Below are 15,192 nucleotides of genomic sequence, written 5' to 3'. Positions count from 1 at the left end.
GGTTTCTTTCTGAAAAATACTTTACAGATCAGAAAACTATCTTGAAGATGTTGACACACACAAAGCAGGGAAGGCTGACTTAGTTTCCAGATTGTGCATTTATCTAGCACAAGTATTTATACTTAGGTCTATTAACTCTGTTAATAAGAAACTTGCTAATTGTTGGGAGTAACAAGCTCTTCTCATTCCTTCATGCAATTATAGGAGGACTCAGGGACAATGGTGGAAAAATAGAACCAGCCGCAAAACAGTACACAGAGAATTGATTTTCTATTCTTTGTACTCTTTGGACTTCAACAGATCATAGAGCTTAGTACCAGTTCCTCTGGAAAAAATTAAATAAGGATTCTTTTCATTCAACACACCTTCGAAGAAACAGGACTAGGTGGAAACATTTAATTTCATGGCAGAGCAGGTAATTCTGGATCACCCACTATAACCACCATGAAATTAGCTGCTGTTACGGAAGGATAAGGACTATCTTGAAAAGCTACATTTGGTGCATGATGCAGCTTTTGGTAAGCTGGGAGACAACCCCAGAACTGGCAATGACAGTGGTAAAATTCCAGGACCAAGGTTCTCCACTGGAAGTTCACTTACGGCCCACCACCTTGCAGATAAAGAGAGCTGGTTCCTCCACGAAGGAGAGGTGCAGCAGTTCTTGCTGCAGAAAACACATAGCCACTGCCTTCTGAACAGCTCAATGCCCCATAGCACTACTGGTCAGCGCTAACCAGGTGCAGTGAAAAATCCACAGTGGGCATTCAATGCTCAAGATCAGCAGTCAATTGACTAATGTGACCTACAGGTCCCATTTGGTACACCAAGTCCCTCATGCAACCACATCTAGGATATGCAACCATATCTAGGATGCAACAGGAGAGTATCCCACTCATTGCCTCAATTCTGGAAACTTTCTCATTCAGACTGGGCCCCCAAAAACCTTTTTGTTAAATAAAAATTAGTATCACCACGAGTTAAATTTCTTTAAAATAGAGAAAAGACCCAATGTAATAAGAACATAGAAAACAACCTTTCTCACATACTACATGTTTTTGAAATTTCCTCCTTCATAAATTTAATTTTAATCTTCCTTGTAAAAATTTTACAAGGTCCAGAATTTAGTTATTGTTAGGTTTTATGGCTCTTTCAGAGAAGTAATAAGATCACATACCTATTATTTTAACAGTGTACCTCTGGTAATTAACGTAGCTGAAAACGTCATCGTCTCTGAACATGTATCCACCAAAGAAACAGCAGGAAGACCTAGTCTGTTTAGTTGTTAGGGGTGGGGGTGGAAGATCTGAGCATCTCCTAGGAGAATAAACTTTACAATTGTCACAGCTGAAAAAAAAGCTTCCAAAAGAACAAAGCTTGCAACTCATATCAACTTCTGCATATCACCACTGACTAGCAGCTGGGATCTTATCAAACTGTTGATTGTTTGTTTTGCTTTTTTAACAATAAAAAACGAACAGAAGAAAAGGTAGAGGCAATCCATACACTTCTGCCTTTCAAGTCATCTCCTCTTGAGAAACCAACTGCAGAATTTCTGGTTGACATGAGACAATGCAAAATCCACAAAACTCCTTTAGGTATCTGTGTGGTTTCCAGCAGTGAATGCCCAGAGCCACCTGGGAGACAAAAAACAGTGACCACATAGGTTGTGACAATGAGTACTTCACTGGACACTCTACTCCCATGTGAATGCTGCTGTGGGCAGCCAAACAAAACATTGATCCCTGGACATTCATAAATGTGCTCAAAGATTTTCCTTCTCATCAGCACTTTCTTCAACATATTGGCTTGGAGAAGACTACTGTAAGGTGAGACCTGACTGCTTTTTTATCTTGATGAATGCTCATCTCCCTTCTACTAGGTCAGAACTTCAACATTACATGATGGGAAAGGCTAAGTCCACGAGGGGATCCTCCTTGCAGTTTGGGACACCTTAAGGTTTGAAGGCCACATATAATGCACACAAAACAGTGCTGAGAAAGACAACTTATTTCTCTTTCTGCAGCTGATGACCTTCATATGACTAATTCTCTGAGAAGATGCAAAGTGCTGAATAATGGAACTCCAGCAAGGACCTAATAAAGCCCTCAAGAAATATCTCAAGAAGCAACAAGAAATGACGATTTGCTGTTTACAGAAGTTTGTGTAAACTGAATAAAAGTCTAAGACTTAAGAAGGACAGAATTCCCTGGTGTGACTTCATGGTAAAGAGACTTTCCTGTCTTTGGAGTGCATTGTATACAGCCATACATAGAGATGTGATTGTCATTCACTGACCTCACTGAGTATCACAGCAAGTTTTGTGGTCCTCTTTTTCCCCCATCATCAACTTCAGATATGGTTCACCAGTATCACAATAATATGGCTGGGTCTGAAATTCTCTGAGAAGTGTGAAATGAGCTGACACCAAACAAAAAACTGAACAAGATCACTCTAGTGGTGAAAGAATGATTCATCTTACAAGATCTTTTCCCTTCTCCTCTCTGCCTCTTGCAACTTTACATTTCTTCACATGTTGGCCCACCCACTCTCAGGGCGACCGCCGATTTTGGGTCATTCTTTAACCGTCAGAAATACCCTGCCAGACTCTCTTATCTCACTGCTTCTCTCACAAGCACTCTGCAGACATGTACCCCTCTTCTTTTCTGGACTTTGCAACACTAACCATACTTGAAAGACACAGCTCAGAGGGCCCTATCTCCCTCCACTGCTTTCCATCCACATGCTGCCCATGCTTGGCCCTCCATCTCTACTTTTGCCTCTCCACCACTGTGTCTGCAATGCTTTCTTCTGGGCATGCTCTGTCATCCCTCCTTTGTTTCTGTGAACATCAGTGACCCCTTCCCTCCCCTCCTACCCTATGCCTGTTACTCCTTCCCCAAGACTTCCCATGTACACCAACCCACTTGCCCCAGCCTCTCACTAACAAAAGTCTCTTCACTAAGCAGCTTCCAAACATGGCTCAGCAGTGCTGCTGAGCAGCACAGCAACTTCAGGCTCACCACCAGCCACCTTCTACCTCCACACAGACTGATTTTTCTAGAGAGTGGCAGTGCATATACTTAATCTCTAAACTCTGCTATTCTAATTCTTATGAACTAGAGTAGCAGAAATGAAAGGAGTAGTAGCAGCATAAAGTGCAAGTTCAATAATAAAAAACTGCTAAAAATGCAATCTTCAGCTGGAAACAAGGAAAGAATAAAGACTACAATCTCAACTATGAGCTGCTGTTAGGAAACCACCTGTGATGGGCTTCTTGAGCAAAAGGTATCCCTGGAAGTGAAAAACATACTACAGATTATGAACTTTCAGTAAGCTGGAGATGTGCAACCTTTTCATCTGAGAAACCAAGTTAAAAGAACAGCAGAACAGTTGAACCAGTTGGAAGAAAGAAAACCACATTTTCAGCTACTTCAGAAGGCAAAAAAATGAGATCTTGTGCTTTCCAGAGGTGTGCACTGAACGAAAACCACAATGGCAAGAAAATGCAGTTTGCTCACCCACATTTATCTTTGAATCACCAGGGACAAAGCTGTTCAAGATACAGACTGGAGGAAACAACCGTTCATTTAGAGGAGCAAGGTTTCTGCAGCTCGTAGAAAACAGACATCAGGCCTATCACATGGAACACACGATGTAGCACGTATTACCTGCGGCATAATCAGTAAGATGAAGACACACCAGTGAATTCATGCATCACTATTCTTTTGCATAGCAGCACAGTTGCATTTTTGTATCGTGTAGCAGAGCTGTAGCACAGCGTAAGAAAAGCTGGTGCCAGCAGAGGGAGGCAGTTGCTCTCCAGGACATGCATCTTCACGTTCCCCGACGCACAGTAGGAAGCCAACAAGTTTGTTTTTGTGGAAGTGAACTCACCCCTCAGCCATTGTGTAAATGTGGCTTTAAATCAAGCTGTAATTAGATTTTGCTGTATTTAACAAAACCCCTCTTGTGCTCCTCTTTTCCAGCTCTAGACAGGAAAGAAATATATTTGTGAAAGAAAAAAGGAAAAAAGTTTATGCCTCTTCCCAGAGCATGTCCTGGCATGCATGCAAAAGCAAGTACAAAACATAAAACAATAAGCTTACGGGACACTCAAACTTCACATTACATAGGAACACAAGGATCTCTCAGCTGGTCCACTGTTAAATAGCAGCTCATCATTATCAATATTCTGCTTCACCACGTTAACCTTGTCAAAAGATACTAACAGTCCAAACGTTGGAGTTTAGTTTCTCTTCACAAATTTAATTTACTTGGCAGAAACAGAAGTGGAAAACCTCTGCTAAAGATTCCAGCAAATTAAGACTGCCACGTAGTCCTTCTAGGACAAATTTTTTTTCCCCTCCTAACTTTTATAGTCATAGCATTCCCATTTCTAACCAAACAGCTTTATCCCCCACTAGCAGTCTTTGTATACTCTGATAAATCCAAAATAAAACTGTGTTGGTTTTTTTTTTTCCAAATCTACTTTACTATAATACATGTTGCACAAGGTGGTTTTATTTTGTGTAAGTTCTTTATAGACTAAACTGCATAATTCCACTGCACTTTACACTGCCATATGCAGAACTGCATAGCAAATGAAGTTGAGTACACTCAGAATAATAAACAGCTTCAACTGCATTTTGATTACAGGCTTACAAAGAACTTTATGGTGGTGGCAACAGCAGTGGATACAATGGTAAACTGGTGTAAGGAAGTCAAGAGGACATGCCCAAGGGCACACAGCAAGTCAGCTGCTGTTTTAACAACAAAAAGTTTCTGGTCTTAATCTAGGTCTTCCCAATGAGTCAAAACCTACTGATAACTATCTGGTCTTATAAAAGTTTCAGGTCCTTTAGAAGAAAGGAAAAAAGACAACTGCTAATTACTCACTTACAGATATGTAATCACTGCCTAGGATTAAACGGTTTACAAAGTTACTAATTTTTAGGAGAGTCTGAAAAGTGTGCCCTTTCTAGAGCAACTTATTTTAAGAACATATACTCCAATAGCCTAATTCTCTACACATCTTCTATTATGCTGCAAGTTTCAAGAAACCTAAGGCTGATTTAGACAACTCAAAAGACAACCTCATTCTGAAGTCAGTTTGCAGTTTAATCTCTAAACACAAAATATCAAGGTAAAAACAAATACTGGAAGGAGATTATCCTCCTACACCCATAGGAGAATTTTTAAATTTGGTTGGTGGTGGTTGGGGGTTTTTTAATAGCCAATATTAGCTCTTCCTGAAGCAGGGAAATGAAGCACCAACCCAAAATGACGATTCAAAAATTCTTATAATGTGCAAAGAGTTTCTGGTTTTGAAATTTATAAATCATCTGAGCAAAAGCTCACAGGTAGTCAGTATCCTAATCCTTACTCCATCTCTACTGATATATAAATAAAAGAAAATAATTTAAACATCCTGCATTAAAGAAACCTAACTAAATCCCATAAAGCAGGTAGTGGAATGGTGTGGTGCCCTAACTAGGAAAGGCAAGTTTCTACACTACCTCCGAAAGTAGAACCATACAATAGGATTAGCCTTATCTTATTTAAGTTTCTTAACAGCAAGACTGCATCCTCCTGACAGCATACTGTTTCCAGCAGGACTCAAATTCCAAGCAAGAGCAATTCTTAAAATAAAATAGTAATAGCTATGTCTGGCAGAGCCAGAACCATGAGGACAACACGAACACCCAAACCAGTTTATTCAGGTTTGACTCAAGAGGAAAAACTACATTTCAAGCTAGACAAAAATAAGACCCAACACACCTAAGGAAGCTTCCAGACTACCATTTTTAGGTCATGCCCTGTACTTTTTCCTGCTTTTCAATCTGTTTGTAGGAAGGTCAGATCACAAAGTGGATTCCACTGTGGCATTTCAAATCAGATTATTCTCTGCATAATAATTAGTGCCTTTCTTCTCATCACTTGCATACTGTTTTGCTAGTCTGAGAATGTTATTTGTGTTTGCCTCTGAGAAGCTTTTTTTTAATCCCTTCAAAGTACCAGCATCCTGAGCACAGCTATCTCATGCTCCATGAACTTTAGTGCAAATGCTGTAAGCGTTTCTTTTCTTCTTAACAACTTCATTACAGTGTTTACACAGGAATACAGTGCTAGTACTGTAACCATGCAAATATTCTGTAGTAAATGTAAGCTTTATTCAAAGTGTACCTTTAGAAGTCCTTATGGCATACTCTAGCCTGGACTGCCAGCGCTAGCACAGGGAAAATTGCAAAAGGAAAACTAAAATGACAGACCTTTCATGCTAACATGAACTTTGGAACAGTCAAACAGAAAACCTATGCGCCAAACGTGTTTCCAAAATGTGTCAGCTCTTCTTTGCTAACCTATGACATCCCGAGCTATCCCTGCAAAAAGGACCTCAATTCCTCTACATTGTCTTCTCAAGCTGTTTATTCACCATGAGATTGTTAAGTATATGAGAGAAAAATGGCTGGAGGATAAAAAGCCTGGATCACAGTTGCATGAGAAATGGAAGCAGAACTTTTCTTCTTCAAAAGAAGATGAAATGTCCTTCTGGCAAGCTAACAGTCAAGTTGTGATTTTCCTTCTGGTAGAACTCAGTATGACCAGGACACAGACCACCAGTGACAGACTTCCCAAAGAAACACAGCATTTAGGGAGAAAAGCAGCATCGGGGATCTCATTCTAAGGACCATTCTAGAAAAGACCCTCTGCCAAAACTAAAGCTCTTCAGCAAGAGTGAAATCTTGTTAAGGAAAAAAATGAGGAGAGAAACACCAACAGCCTCTTATAGTGGAGATTTTAAATAAAGTCAAAGCTATTAGTGGAGGCAGTGAGGAATAGTAAAGGAAGCAAAAGGCAAAAAATTGGTGTACTATGAAAATCTGCTCTGTTGGCTTCACTTACGAAAAAAACCCCATGGTTCTATTCTAAAAACTTTTTTTGGACTCACACAAAGAACACTTGCATTTTACCTCTTCTAGCAGGAGAGAAATCAAAGAACATTTAATATTCAGAGCTTATTCTGTACAAAGTGGAAAATGATTATGCTAGCCCTTAATGCTCATACTGAAGGAGGGCCTGCTTTTTGGAGTTGCCCTTTCTTTTGTTTGTTTTTAAGGGGGAAAAAAAAGACTCCACTCAAAGGTACACATGGCCATGTACACAGATCTGCTTTTGCTGATACCACTACCACACACCTAAGTACTTGAATTGAAGAAATGCAGAAAGTCACTGAATGATTTCATGAAAAAAAAAAAAATCATAAGCCCACTGAACTTGCTATTTGGAAATCCAATCTAGTATTAATGGCAATAAAGCAAAGAATAAAATCCAACACCACAATATCTCAGAGATACACAGATGCCTGAATAAATCAAAATCACCGGTTTTGGTTTGTGGTACAGAAGTTTACATTTGAATGCAGCTGGATGGCAGTCAGCTAGCCAGCTCCCACAGCAGCCCCTCCAAGCTGTATTGATTTCTAGGGAAGAAAAGGCACTGTAAATCTGCCTGAACAGCATTGCGTCATACTTTTGGTTGGCTTGAAAAAAGTAAATTAAATGTTTTCCATTAGCATGGTAAAGAAGCTATACAATTTTGTTTTTATTTCAAATAGAGTCTCAAGTTACAGAACACTTTAGCTAACTCTGTGGCAAGGACTACATGCTCTGTGTTTGTGAAGCCAGCAATTCATGCTTATGTGAAACCAGATGTGTGCACTGCACAGTTCCCAGGGCTGGGAAGGCTTTTGTAAAATGTGTTGCTGTTGATTAAAAAAGACTCTGCTTTTCAGTTAAATCATGGAATATACTGAAGCAGAAACAACATGTTCTTGCAGGGAAAGGGAAAGAGGGGGAGAGCAAAGGGTCAGAAGCAGAAGAAAACTTTAAGGGCATAAAAACCACACACACAGAACAGCATAGGAGCAATGCTGTAGTACCACAAAGAGCAGCACAGTTCTGAGAAGCAATAGGCATAACATGATTTGAGGTAACAAGAACCCCTTGATCAATTATTCATATAATTTACAACAACAGTTACAGCTGCATCAATGAAAAAAGAAAAAAAAGAATCTAGGGCAAATATAAAACCTTCACAGCTATGAAGTGTCCTTGATTTTCACCAGAACATTTGGCTGTCTTCTATCATGTGTTTCTAGTTAGCAACAAACCCCTCCAACAAAGGGAAACAAGAGACAGAGAGGCACAGAACAAACTGCCTTGCTGGAAGCAGTGAGTGTGTTCAAGGCTGCATTTCACTCGTGGATGCTGTGCATCACCAAAACCCAACAGTACACTTAACACTGCTGTGTTTGAAATCTGACCACCCTAGCATCCCACCTAGATACATCAATGCACCCCATGGGATTACGAGGATACCTTCTGTGAAGTCTTTATTCTCTCGATGCTAAACCTGCACTTCTAAAATAAATAAAAGTTTAAGTAACTTTCAGAAGAAATGCTGTGTCTTTGTAGCGTATTGTTATCTCAACTTGTATTGTTTTTGTGTACTCCTAAGGCAAATGTAACAAAGGGAAACATTATGGAGATAAGTATTTCTGGATGGGGTTTTTGCCTTCAGTTTGAAATCACTTTATAATCATCATCATTTTTTCTGCTCTGTCAAGGTTTGACTACAGTGTCCTCATCTGTTCAAGATGACCTTGCTAGTGGACTGGAGAAACACAAGTGCAGCTGAAATCGAAGTGCAAAGCAAAGAGGAACAGCATGGTGCAGCAAAGGGATGAGGGGGCCTCACTGTGCTTGGTGCACTCACTCCCAGACATGTACAGCAGATCATGAGGGGAGGTTATGAGTTGAAGCACTGACCTTGCTAATGGGAAAATTTTACACCAGTTTTGATTTTACTCCACACATAGTAGGACAATGAATTTAGGTCTAGTTCAGAGCTCTAATTTCAGCTTAAATTATTAAGATTAATAAAGGATTAACTAGACGAATCTGCAATTCGTCTCAGATGAATCAAGAAATATTAATTTAAGGAGCTTTCCAACAATGAAGTTAATACCTTGCAACAGGTATTTCTTAAAAATGGAGAATATGGCAGACCTTTAGAAGCACCTATGCTCAATCCTAAATAAATCTGTAGGAAACATTTCCACTACTACTCACTTTTTTCAGCCAACTCTCTACACTAAGTTCAATTAATCTTGTCGGTATGAAGGAAAGATACTGCATATATCATCCCTACATTCAAAATCCTGGCAAACAAACAAAACCATAGCATAGTCAAATCTCCCTCAGTGTGTGGGACTGTAACAATGGTAAGTTCAACAAAGTTCTTGGGGTCACATGTCTTTTTCTTCCATCAGCATTTATCCTGTAAAAGCAAGAATGGGTTCTGGAAGCTAAGAAACTACTACAGTGCTGATAAATAGAAAATCATCATATATAAACCTCATTCTTCTCCCATTGCTGAAGATATCAGAGAGAGTTTCCATATTTTTGTGGCCACTCAAAGTGAGCTCTGAATGTGGCACTTGAAGCGGGATATGTTTCTAAAAACAGAGCATGCCGTAGAGCTCAGAAACAGCCTGTTCCCTAGTCAAAAAGAACTGCAGATATAGCTTTCTACTAATAATATAAGGAATTACTTCTGGCTCTAACCTACAATGCATATTATGTTGTTTTCCTCTCCCCTCCCCAGCATTTGCTATTACAACACTTGTATCAGGTAGCACACAAAAGGAGGAGAAAGCTCAGAGATGCACTTGAGTGTTTATTTTGCAAGAAGAAAAATCTTTCTTTTGAAAATTGTATCAGAAAATTCAATTTGTTTGAAAAATGAACCACTTTACCTTGGTGTAAGACTTCTGAACTCCTGCCAAGGCTGTCTGGCCTGTTAGGAGGTCTTCACCTTCAGCAGAGGTCTCCAGATGAAGGCAGATTTCTTCACCCTGGAACTCCCAGAGGCTCCCTGCAGTAAAGCCTGGAGACACAGCAACAGGGAAGGAATTTAGCTTCGTCATCAAAGCCACAGTTTTAGAATGGATAACAAGTGTCCTTAAAGGCTGAATCTTGGTTTAAACAATGTAAATTTCCAAAATTAGAACTCTGCATCTTCTTTTGGAGACTGAAAGGTGGCAAAGAGGTGCTTAGCAATACTGCACAAGCATTCAGTCAGCTGTAGATGGTCTCTAACCTTTATACTGCCAGTCCCAACAGCATAATCTCCAAGCTCTGAAATTTAACAGGTGACCTACAGGTATCAATCCTGAATTTCTCTCATGTCATTATATTCCCCACACAGAAATTGCTCAGAGACATGCATTGGAAATGCTTCAGGGCAAAGAGCACAAGTGTGACACATCATCTTCTCAGGAGAGTAACAGTGCCGTGCCCCTGCAGGCAAAAAACACAGCCTGCAAACCACCCAGCCTCCCTGCACGACCTCCACCCAGCTGACAAAGCAGTCCTTGTTAAATGTCCACTCCAGAATACTATCTTATGCTCAGAAAAATTAAAAATAAAAATGCTTAAATTCCACCATCAGAAGGAAAGGATAAGGAGATTGCCTTCCTGAAATTAATGTGTTTCACCACTGCTTTTTACATGCAAAACAACCATACAGAATTTAGTAGTTTACAGGCTGTGACCTAAATCCCTGTTTATGTTCTTTTTCTCAAAATGCCACCTGAGGTAAGACCAGCTCTAACCACACAGAAAAGTACTTGGGTGCATGAGATTTCTGTGGTTTGGTTTTATTTGACAGTATGTGGCCAAGCATCCTTACTGGCACAAGCAGATGGCACAGCAGTTTCTTTTAAGCAAACAATTCTGAATGGTTTCAAATTACTTTAATTTTGTAATCAGTTATTCACTCTAGAAACAGGGTTACAGACCATGTGATGAAACGCAGGGTTCCTTTAACAAAAATCTCAAAAATACGTGCAGAAGCACAAATTCAAGAAAACCATTTTTGGTCTCATACTGTTAACAAACCAAACAGGCAGCAATATTCGTCAGATACCAATTACTTTGGGCTTCCTCACTCCCAGTCTTTGGGGAGCCTGACTGAGTTTGGGTCTTGACATTAGCACACAGAAGATAAGAGTTTGTTTGTGTTGGGTGGGTGGATGAAGTCTCACCTTGGGAGACTGATTGCCTTTGAAACACTGGTACAACAGAAACAAGCAACAACGGAGGGATTTCAGACAGATTGGTATCTGCACGTAAATGCTTATAAATCAGGAAAAAATAACAAGAGAACGATGGGCATAAGCATATTCAGAGTGACATAGCATTACAGCTACTCAGCTACTATGAGCCTGCAGCAGTATTGTTATTCTGGTATTTGGTAAAAGAAAAAAAAAAATTAAAACATGGTAAGAAAAAAAAAGAGACATTTTTCAACCTTGCCTTGTTTAGTACAATGCACAACAAAAGATTACCAGCCAGAAACACACTCTTGTATTATTACAAATTAATCTGATATCCAAATTACTGTATTTTAAGCAGCAATTCTGAATGATGCTCATTTCAGTCTAAAAACTAAAGCAACTTTGCAAGCAAAAGCATCCCTGTAAGTTCATATTTGACAAGTCAAAGGGAAAAAAGCTAGTAAATCTGTTCCAGCCATCTTCCTTGGCTAACAGCCTGAGCAAGTTCAAGTACAAAAACTTTGATTTCCAAGTTGAGTGACAATGTTAACAGCTATGAACTGGTCAGGATAGAAGACATCCCCAAAATCCCCACAAGACTGCTAGATGTACTGCTCAAAAACAAAAACTTGTGACAAAATACTGTAGGGAAAAAAGCCTGTGACTTTTTGTGCAGGTAAATATTCAGCTTCAAGAATTCCTTCCCTTCTGCCTGTTGAAATTAGAGTCCCTTTCTTTTTGCTTCTGCACTAAATTGCTGGTTTAGAATCTGCAAAAAATATAGTCCCAAATTTATATCTGGTGTTAGTAATGTTACCAGTCTCATATGGGAAATAAATAACACTGAGTTGAATATATTCATGTTTAAAGATGAAAGTATGGTATTGAGTGTATGTGTGTATGCATCTGCACAAACATATATATATATATATAAAATAGCTGCAGTTTTCAGTCAGCTTCTCTAAAGTGCTCAGAACTGCACTTTAAAAATATTTTTATGAACCTGTTTTGTATTTATAGACTACATCCTGAGTTTCAGCCTTTATCCAACAAGCTGGAGCCTTTTATGACACATGTAGTTTCCTGCTTCACTGTCCAGTATCAACAAGTCTTTGGGCTATTTTTTTTCTGAAAGGACTTTTCATCCTCAGTTGCTATGTTCTTCATCTCTTTCATTCTCTTGCTAAGTATAAAATCAAAGTTTTAATACTTACAAAAACACACATCTCATGGAAGAGAAGCCAAATGTAATGTAGAAGGATTCATGAATGAATGAATGGCCTTCTTAGTCTAATAATCCCAAAGGCATCAATCTAAACCTTCAAACCTCACTCAAGTCTACCCTGAGGTTTCCAAAATCCAAACTAAAGTCTTTAAAAATGTAGGATTTCTTTACAAAGAAATAAGCTGATATGGAAGCTCAGCAGCATATGATTAAGCATTTGATAACTTGATGCTTTGATAAGGCATTACCTTAATCTCTCACTGAGGAGAAACATAAGTCAGGAAACTGGAACTAGGCAGCTGGAAGAATCTAGCTACTCAAATAAATAAGATGTACTTTCTGTGTCAAAAAAAGGTATGAATGCTCTCTGCAGCCAAACCTCAATGAAAGAATAAAGTTATTTAACAAAGCAGAAGAGGTAGAGAAGATCTCAGCTATACACGTAACTAGAAACAAGGGAGTATCTACCAATGTATATTGTGAAAAACTATTCAACCTTCTTAATGCAGACCCTGCATTTTCATAGGCAGCACGTACAGACTCACTACTCTCACATCTCTAATTTTCAGGTAAAAATCTCGCATCAGTCATAAATTAAAAGATATAGTCAATTTAGAAAACACAATTTTCAGAAACATTAGTGGAGTTTTTTTAGAAAGGATCCATATCCACTAACTCTGGCAGTTTCTACTCCTGCAGACTTATTTTCATGAACATCAACAATAAAACTAAGATATAATCTGTTCCTATATTCAGCATTAAGCCCCTGAAAAGATGGAGGAATCAAAATTAAGATATACAGAAAAATCTCAAATCAGCCACTTCCCACAATTAATATTAATATGTTCATACTTCACACACTGTTACTTTAATTATTATTCTATATTACTTTTGCTGGCTAGTAAAAAGTATCTTCAGTACTGAAGATTTTACTTCTGAGATGGAATAACATTCACGTTTTCTGATTTGATAGCCGGTTGTTAAAAGTATTCATCCCAATTCAGATCAAGACTAATAAATTTCATTGCAACAAAAGACACCTATACGATACTGAGAGGAGCCTTACTCCCCACAAAGTTTGATGAAAATACTGCTAATTTACCCAAGCAAGAGTTACACCAACTGGACAACTGGAAGGTAGCAACATCTTTAAAAGTTTCAAGGTTTCACTATCACTATTCTTGCAGCTCTGAGTATCTCACTAGGAGACTGGATCAGCACAGCTATCTAGCCACTATATACTGTCAGGGAAAGTTACAGTACATTTATGGAAGCATCAAGTGCACTAATCTCCTAAACGTTAATTATACTGAAACAAAGCTTCAATTAGAAGCAGATCACCAAGTCCAACACACTAATACTTTTGTTTGCTGGTGTGTACGCATGCATTTCTGAGAAACAGATCTACAAGAGACAAAAAGCTGATCTTCATTTTACCTTCATTAGTTTTCTGCCCACATTCTCAGCTACTCTCTTTTCTAGTCTCCAACATCAAGGGTTTAATTTACAGTGTGTATCAGTTATTAAAATATAACAGGAACAAAAAAAAGCAACACAGAAAAACAGGTTTTCTGGCCGGCACATTACCTGGTTCTGCAGGATGGGATTTGTTTTTTTAAAGTTAAAAAATAAATTAAAGTATGTATAGACATCATGACAGAGTAATTAGAGTGCTTAAGCATCAGTGGGCAGCCTGGTAAAACAGGACTCCAAAGATGAGCAAGAAGAGATGGCGTGGTTTTTGAGGAAGGAATTGCCATAGAGGGGAACGAAGGGCAGGGAAATTACAGTACTTGAACAAAGCAGCAACATGGATAGACCTGATGGGTTTCCATGCTGTCACTCTCTTTGTGCACCTGAGGAACAACAGTCAGATGCCAAACAAATTACTGACAACAAAAAAGCAATCAGAATTAGGTCTGCTAAGACAGGTGGCTATCAAAGAGGATAAACACAATTCTTACAGAAAACTATTCCTTCAAGAAACTCCGCAGAAAAGCGACAGATGATGGAAAGTACTCCCTAGGTGAAAGCACAAACACAATTCAAGGGATACCAACTAAAAACTGCAACTGGGAATTTATGAACTGAGTTTATATGCTAATGTGCCACCTCCTAACCTCTTCAGTCTCTGTGAATATACACAACTTGCCAAGGGACTTGAAAGAAGAAAGCCTTTAAACTTGTGAACGTTCCTGGGTTTGGTGACAACAGCCAACTAAGAGTTCAAAGAAAGGCTGCAAAACGAGGAAAACGAGGCACATGATGAAAAATGAGAAAGGAAAACGAGGCACATGATGAAAAGCAAGTATAATGATTCAAGAGTGGGGTAGTGTGAGAAGCAGAAAAGGCCTTGACAATGTGCAAGCTCTGCTCAGGAATAAGAAAAACATCTCTGTGTTATCAACACTGATTTCAGCACAAATCTAAAATGTGTCTCCAGACCAGCTACTATGAAAAAAATTTACTCTATCCCAGCCAAAACCAGCACAAAGTGACACCAGAAGATAGGCTTAAGAAGAGGCCTGGTACCATGATTAATTTTAAGTAAATAAGACTAGGAAATTTACTCAAACCAGTCAGGTTTCTTAAGTTTTCCCTGTGAAAGGGAATAGGAAAATGCCACAGTGCCTTATTACTGCAAACGTTACAGAGAACCATAAAATAGGGGAACAGAAGTTGAAATAAAGACAAAATAAGAGACCTTTTGTAAGTTTTTGGTGAGGTCTCTATCAGTTAAAAAAAAAAGCCAATTAAGCTCGTAAAAAGGACATCATTAAAGTAGTTAATTTTTAAATTTTAAAAAAAGAGTGTTCTCTCTGAGACCTTATTTATGATCCAGGGAAGA

At 38.8% G+C, this 15,192-nt stretch overlaps 1 protein-coding gene across 3 annotated transcripts in view; it reads right to left on the bottom strand.

The window, feature by feature from the left end:
• The window catches only part of FAM110B (family with sequence similarity 110 member B), a 114,274-nt gene that overhangs the window by 73,791 nt on the left and 25,291 nt on the right, over positions 1–15,192 (bottom strand). For all 3 annotated transcript variants that reach the window (XM_048286576.1, XM_048286572.1, XM_048286573.1), the window contains exon 2: positions 9,818–9,948. The gene's annotated coding sequence lies outside the window, so the exon portion shown is untranslated. The remainder of the gene's footprint in view (positions 1–9,817; positions 9,949–15,192) is intronic.

Source organism: Corvus hawaiiensis, chromosome 26 (assembly GCF_020740725.1).
Source record: "Corvus hawaiiensis isolate bCorHaw1 chromosome 26, bCorHaw1.pri.cur, whole genome shotgun sequence".
Classification (NCBI taxonomy): Eukaryota; Metazoa; Chordata; class Aves; order Passeriformes; family Corvidae; genus Corvus; species Corvus hawaiiensis.
Note: the sequence above shows the minus strand (reverse complement) of the source record. Positions and strands in the feature narration are given on the sequence as shown.